Below are 7,585 nucleotides of genomic sequence, written 5' to 3'. Positions count from 1 at the left end.
AGGTAATCAAACTTTTGTAATAGTAAATCGGAGTTTGGTCAGGGCTAAACTTGGTCGGTGTCTAAATGGCTAGCCGTGATGGCTGGGCTATCTACTGAGAATATTGCAAAATGTGCTTTCACCGACATATCGAGTGCATAGAGGAGTTCTGTATCTATAATTCTTAAAATAATTGTTATGTTTTTTGTGAACGTTTATCGTGAGTAATTTAGTAAATTCACCGGATGTTTGCGGGGGGTATGCTAGTTCTGAACGTCACATGCTAATGTAAAAAAGCTGGTTTTTGATATAAATATGAACTTGATTGAACAAAACATGCATGCATTGTATAACATAATGTCCTAGGGTTGTCATCTGATGATCATCAAAGGTTAGTGCTGCATTTAGCTGTGGTTTTGTTTTTTGTGACATTATATGCTAGCTTGAAAAATGGGTGTCTGATTATTTCTGGCTGGGTACTCTGCTGACATAATCTAATGTTTTGCTTTCGCTGTAAAGCCTTTTTGAAATCGGACAGTGTGGTTAGATTAACGAGAGTCTTGTCTTTAAAATGCTGTAAAATAGTCATATGTTTGAAAAATTGAAGTTTTTGGATTTTAGAGGAGTTTGTATTTCGCGCCACGCACATCATTGGATATTGGAGCAGGTGTCCGCTAGCGGAACGTCTAGATGTAGGAGGTTAAACAGCTTGGAAAATTCCAGAAAATGAAGTCATGCTTTAGAAGCTTCTGAAAGGCTAATTTACATCATTTGAGTCAATTGAAGGTGTACCTGTGGATGTATTTCAAGGCCTACCTTCAAACTCAGTGCCTCTTTGCTTGACATCATGGGAAAATCAAAAGAAATCAGCCAAGACCTCAGAAAGAATTGTAGACCTCCACGTCTGGTTCGTCCTTGCGAGCAATTTCCAAATGCCTGAAGATACCACGTTCAATGCCACTTTATATAATGTTTACATACCCTACATTAGTATATACTGTACTCTATACCATCTACTGCATCTTGCCTATGCCGTTCGGCCATCACGCATTCATATATTTTTATGGACATATTCTTATTCATTCCTTTACACTTGTGTGTATAAGGTAGTTGTGAAATGGTTAGGTTAGATTACTTGTTAGATATTACTGCATGGTCGGAACTAGAAGCACAAGCATTTCGCTACACTCGCATTAACATCTGCTAACCATGTGTATGTGTCAAATAACATTTGATTCATCTGTACAAACAATAATACGTACGTATAAACACCATGGGACCACGCAGCTGTCGTACAGCGCAGGAAGGAGACTCATTCTGTCTCCTAGAGATGAACGTACTTTGGTGCGAAAAGTGCAAATCAATCCCAGAACAACAGCAAAGGACCTTGTGAAGATGCTGGAGGGAACAGTAACAAAAGTATCTTTATCCACAGTAAAACAAGTCCTATATCGACATAACCTGAAAGGCTGCTCAGCAAGGAAGAAGCCACTGCTCCAAAACCGCCATTAAAAAAAGCCAGACTACAGTTTGCAACTGCACATGGAGACAAAGATTGTACTTTTTGAAGAAATGTCCTCTGGTCTGATGAAATAAAAATAGAACTGTTTGGCCATAATGCCCATCGTTATGTTTGGAGGAAAAAAATTCACCCAACTTATTGTGGGAAGCTTGTGGAAGGCTACCCGCAACATTTGACCCAAGGTAAACAATTTCAAGGCAATGCTACCAAATACTAATAGAGTGTATGTAAACTTCTGACCCACTGGGAATGTGATGAAAGAAATAAAAGCTTTAATAAATTATTCTCTCTGCTATTATTCTGACATTTCACATTCTTAAAAAAAAGTGGTGATCCTAACTGACCTATGACAGGTAATTTTTACGAGGATTAAATGTCAGGAATTGTGAAAAACTGAGTTTAAATGTATTTGGCTATTGGTGTATGTAAACTTCCGACTTCAACTGTACTCATCAATGCCATTGGATGAATCACGGAACATATTCCAGTCTGTGCTAGCAAAACTGTCCTGTAGCATATCATCCGAGTCATCTCACCACTTCCGTATTAATCAGGAGGATAGAATTATCGTCAGATTTTCCAAATGGAGGGCCAGGGAGAGCTTTGTACGCATCTCTGTGTGTGGAGTAAAGGTGCTCTAGAGTTTTTTGTTGTTGCTCTGTTTGCACATGTGACATGCTGGTAGAAATTAGGTAAAACTGATTTAAGTTTGCTTGCAATAATGTCCCTGGCCACTAGGAGCGCCGCTTCTGGGTGAGCATTTTCTTGTTTGCTTATGGCCTTGTACAGCTCGTTGAGTGTGGTCTTAGTGCCTGCATCGGTTTGTAGTGGTAAATGGATGGCTACGAAAGATATAGATGAAAACTCTCTTGGTAGATAGTGTGGTCTACAGCATATCATGAGGTACTCTACCTCAGGCGAGCAATACCTCGAGACTACCTTAATATTATACATCACGCACCAGCTGTTATTGGTGGCCCCTCACTTCTCCTCCTGCACACGCTCAGACATGGCGTGGCAGAGGGTGTGCTGAAAGCTGTTGGAGAACATCCCGAAGTGCTGGGTGGGATGGTGCAAGCTGTCAGCAGGTAAGGGAAGGGAAGGGGAGATAGCTAGAGGTTATAAAATGGTTTCAAATTGTCTGTATCTTTGTCCCATCTTTGTCTCTCATAAGGTAAGTGTTATTTTTCCTCTAGGCCTGACAGAGGTCCAAGGATCATGGGGAACCTGGTGTTGAAGAACAAAAAGGCCTGGTTTGTCACCTATAAACTGCTCCAATACAAGTATGAGGTGAGACGGTGAACTGATGTTGAACTGGGCAGTCAGTCATTCATTCTGTACGATGCATCTATTCAATCTATCATTGTTGGAATTGAAAAGACCTCTGTTATAGCTGAAGTCTTCAACTTAATTCACAGACTCATGTTTTGAGGATTCTTTTGGGTTACCTGGCTCAGGACAGGAAGAGGCCACTACTTATACAGTTGAGTGTACAACGATGTCTTTAGTGTTGTGATGATATGTGTATTTATGACAATGTTGTTTATTTTGTGTGTGTGACTGTGCGTGTGTCCAGGTGCTGCAGTCGCTGTGCCAGGCCTGGAGCAGTAGCTCTATGTGACCCGGGCTCTGCTGCTGTGTGTGGGACTACTGAGTAATGCAGAGTTACAGGTGTTACGCTCAGGTACACCCCCAACACTATGGCACAGTATTGTGTCACACGATCAGAGCTGTTCACACTACTTTCTGACCTGTCTGCCTCCGGGTTGTATTTAATGTACAGTGTACAAATCATGCACAATTTTGACAAGGTGGTAGATACTGAATTTATACTGTTTTCCAAGGTATGTGTCGCTTTTTCACATTTGTTAATTGGTTTTGCAAGAGTTTGTTGGTCGGTTCATTCGTTTTCCAATATGTTGATTCCATTGGTTAAAAAAGTAAGAATAGCATGCAATGTCCAACCAAAAATATAAGCTTGTTTTACTCCATTGTTTGTAAACAGTATAATTTGACCATTTTTTTTATTTTGGTTGCATAAATAATGATTACCAAATATTACAATGAATGTAAATATGAAATATCAAAACCGAATGGAAACCCCTTTGTTATTGGCAATAATTAAACTTAATGGTGAGACATGGAATAGTAAAAAAAAGTGTATTTTGTAACGCTGGATGTTTGAAATATGAGTAGGTGATTTGAGTCATGCTTCTTCAGTAGTGGAATACATTAGCACATGAATGTTGTAAACAAATATTGTGTGTAAATACTGGAGTGATGTATGATTGTTAATAAAACATTTCATAGACCAATTTTTGACACGGTGTCCATGTGTATGCAAGTATGTTGAAATTACGTTGTTTTCAAGTCATTGAAACAATAACCTGAAAAAGACCCTATTGTCAAACCAAAACCGAACGTACATGGACATCGGGCATAATCGTCTTTTTAATGTCTTTTCAACTACATTTTGCTAGGTGGGATGCCATTGCACAACCATAGGCTTCTACAAGCAAGGTACTGCTGAGGTTAATACATTTTTGAAGATCTGAAGTAATCTATTTAATTTGTCGATTTAGCTAAAATAGGCATATCACCTCTATAAAAAATAAATATTAGGCTAGTTGATTTGCAGCCAGCCACCACTACTGTGTAGATATGCCTATTTCTCAAATCAATATGGACATGGGGGCTTCTTTGTTGGAGGGATCCCTATTCAGAAACAACAGGTAGCCTAGGTCTCTGGTGCCGCGTTCAAAACCACTGGGAACTCGGGCCTCTTTCTAGAGCTCTGACTTTCTGACCTAAAGATCACTGATGTCATGATCCCAGTTGTCTTAAAAGCACCATAAAACTCATGGTAGGCTATACCCTTCGCCAGCTCATATCTGTGTGAAGCTGGATTCAGTGCTCTCGTCTGCATTAAAAACAAATATCGATCCAGGTGGATGTGACAGCCGAGATAAGGTGCGCACTGTCGACCACGCCCCTTGACTTTGAGAATCTTCAACACGACACGCATCAAGCACACCCATATCTGAGTGTTTTTCAATTGACTGCCAAAGCCCAAAATAAAAAAGTAAACATTGGCTGTTAATTATGTAATTTTTTTACATGGGTGGAGTAGCAATACTTTTCATTTGTCAAACTGGGGTCGTGGTTCAGAATCGTTTGGGTTTCCTCTTGATTGCTAGAAATAGCATAAATTGTTCGTTCAACAGTACTGACAAACGTATTGATGCAAGTTTTTGTGCGTCTGCCTCACCACACATTGTTTTCACTATATCAACTGCGGCCGGTAATATCAGTCTTTGCAATAGTGTGTGGTTTCATAGCGTAGCGTGCTTAGCCATTCACTGTGGCAATGATTCAAGTGCAACGGTCAAGTGGAGGCTTTTCCCATGATCTAAGGGCGCTCATTTAGATTTGGAAGATTAACCATATTAAAATGATTTTGAGATACAAAGACGATACTATTATATACACTACCGTTCACAAATGCTGATGGTCCAGATACTCAACTAGTCTAAGGAAGGCCACTTTTATCTAAGTGACCCCAAACTTTTGAATGGTAGTGTATATATTTTTATATATTGTTTTTATTTTCTTCACGATTTTGGAAATTCTCCCGTGACCCGATTTTCATATCAGGCGACCCCACATGGGTTAGGCCATCAATGCCTTTAGGCTATCCATTTCTGTGGAGAAGTCTTATGGTTGGTTATAAACTGGGCTTGAATTGGTCCAGATTATATAAAGCGATCTAGGCTATAACAATGATTAACTCCACGATTATTTCTGCATAGTCTACTAGCCCATCAAAGGTCTTGCTCAGCCTCAACATGGATTCTTGGTAGGCCTATAAGCTTATGAAAACATTCACTTTTAAATGTAAAGCATGTGTCATTATCCCACGGAAAATATGGTTGTTTTAAATGCTCCGCAAGTTAGAATATTAGTGGTTGGTTATGCCTATAGCAAAATACTAATAAGATATCATGGGTATAGAAGAGTATGGGTCTATTCATAGACCAAACAGCTTAACAGAAACACTTTTTTTTTTCTCAGGAGAGTCACATTGAATCAGGCTATTCATTTCAGTGCAGTTGTGTTCTTACACATTATCTCAAACGGAACCGAAAACATACCAGTCTAATTTCAATCACAGATCATGACAAGGCCCGAACTAGCCCACTATCACCTACAGATTTGATACACATGAAGGCCTATATCTAATCTGGATTTTTACAAAGAATAGCCTGACTAGGAATCTTTGACTTCTCCCCACACCATATATGTGTTCCCAATTAGACTACATTTAGTCATATTAATAAGGTTTGACAGTTTTACTACCCATTTGCATAGGCTAATCAATGTGATTAATGATATTTAATAAATGACTAAATTAATGACTATTGTAGTGGAAAAATAAGAGAAGGTGATATACTCGCTACTAATGACTGGCTGGCGTGCGAGGCCCAGCATAATGACTCAATCACGATCTATGACATTGTTTGGATGGCAGACCATCTGTGGGCTATCACAAGGTTCAAACATACCTTATCTGTGGAAATCTCTAGGAAGAGACGTTCCCATGGAGTCCTGGGGTCACTGATGAGAGCTGTGAAAACAGATGAATCAACAAAGTTAATGTTACTGTGTGAATTAAATTGTCATGTTTAGATTGTTTCAAGAGTTCATTAGGAGCTATGAATTTTGATATAAGTTATTGTACTGTAAGTGCTATGGATTTGTTACAGGGAAACTATTATTTAGTTCATCGGATGATGGATTGTTCAGAGGGAGTGTCCGCTCCCAGACAAGTGTCTGCTCCTATCATTTACATTTAGTTGATTATATTAGAATCTGGGTATGTTTTCCTGTCTTTTGTTTTAAATAGTAGTTTCTGCTTGAATTTGGTTGAAAAGACAGTGAATTTGTTCATCATTTGAGAACTTGCTACCACGCTCCTGTGTTCCGTGTGGCTCAGTTGCTAAAGCATGGTGCTAGAGTTGTGTGTTCGATTCCCACAGGGGATCAGTACGAAAATGTATGCACTCACTACTGTAGGCTAAGTCGCTCTGTATAAGAGCGTCTGCTAAAATGTAAATGTATCAGACACACATAGTATTTTGTCTTAGAGATTATTCTGAACTGAAGACACGGTGTAACCAGGTTAAGTATTAACCTATTGGTGATAGTCATTTACTCTGTGTTATTCTGTAATGTATCATTTATTTCCTGTACATTGGTTGCCAGGATTAGTTATTTGTATCTAACCTCTTAATAATTGGATAACAGTCATTCATCATAGTCATACTGAGTCGGTGATGCAATGATTCGCTATGTTTTAGATCCTCTAGAGGCGTGTTGGAGAGCACAGGGCCTGTTGCATTTATTCACATGATAGTCAGATTTATAAATGTAGTTTATTATTATATTCAACATCATTTTTACATAATGGGTGGATAATTACCATCAAACTACATCCTCAGTCGATGGGGACTTCCACCAATCTACACTACTGCTTTACATCTGAACACGTTTTTAGGGTTACGCCTAGGCCTATTCAGTGGCGATTTTAGCATGTAAATGTTGGTGGGGCAAAAAATATATACATATATGTTTAGATGCATGCCAGCAAAGCCACAACACTAAACATTAATTGGACTATAACGGTGACAAACGGTGCCCTCAAACTGTTAGAGCCCTACATAAAGCTGTCCCAACAGCAGAGTCCCAGCAGCAATCCCAACATCTTACCACTGTTACACCTTGTTGTGCTGTGCTCACTTGAACAGGAAGGTGGTGCTGCTGTCCTTCCTGGGAAAATGTTGTCATCAAAATCTGTCATTCTCTGGATTTATGGTGCTTTCAAGACAACTGGGAACTTTGATAAAAACAGGGTCGAATCATGATGTTAGTGATCTTCAGGTTCGAGCTCAAGAAAGAGGCCGGAGTTCCCGACTTGGAATTCCGAGTTGGATGACCGTTCAAAACGTATTTTCCCAGTCGGAGCTTGTTTTTTCCCCCGGGTTTTCAGTTATTTTGAATGCGGCCGAAGTCCTGCTGGATTGACAG

At 39.4% G+C, this 7,585-nt stretch overlaps 1 long non-coding RNA gene across 1 annotated transcript; it reads left to right on the top strand.

The window, feature by feature from the left end:
• The first annotated feature begins 1,938 nt into the window (after positions 1-1,938).
• LOC123726632 (uncharacterized) lies at positions 1,939-3,816 on the top strand. Its single transcript, XR_006758691.1, has 2 exons — positions 1,939-2,791; positions 3,078-3,816. It is a non-coding gene; the product is annotated as an uncharacterized lncRNA (long non-coding RNA).
• Positions 3,817-7,585: the final 3,769 nt, after the last annotated feature.

This window comes from Salmo salar, chromosome ssa14 (genome assembly GCF_905237065.1).
Source record: "Salmo salar chromosome ssa14, Ssal_v3.1, whole genome shotgun sequence".
In the NCBI taxonomy this organism is placed as follows: Eukaryota; Metazoa; Chordata; class Actinopteri; order Salmoniformes; family Salmonidae; genus Salmo; species Salmo salar.
This window is presented reverse-complemented; position numbering and strand designations above follow the sequence as displayed.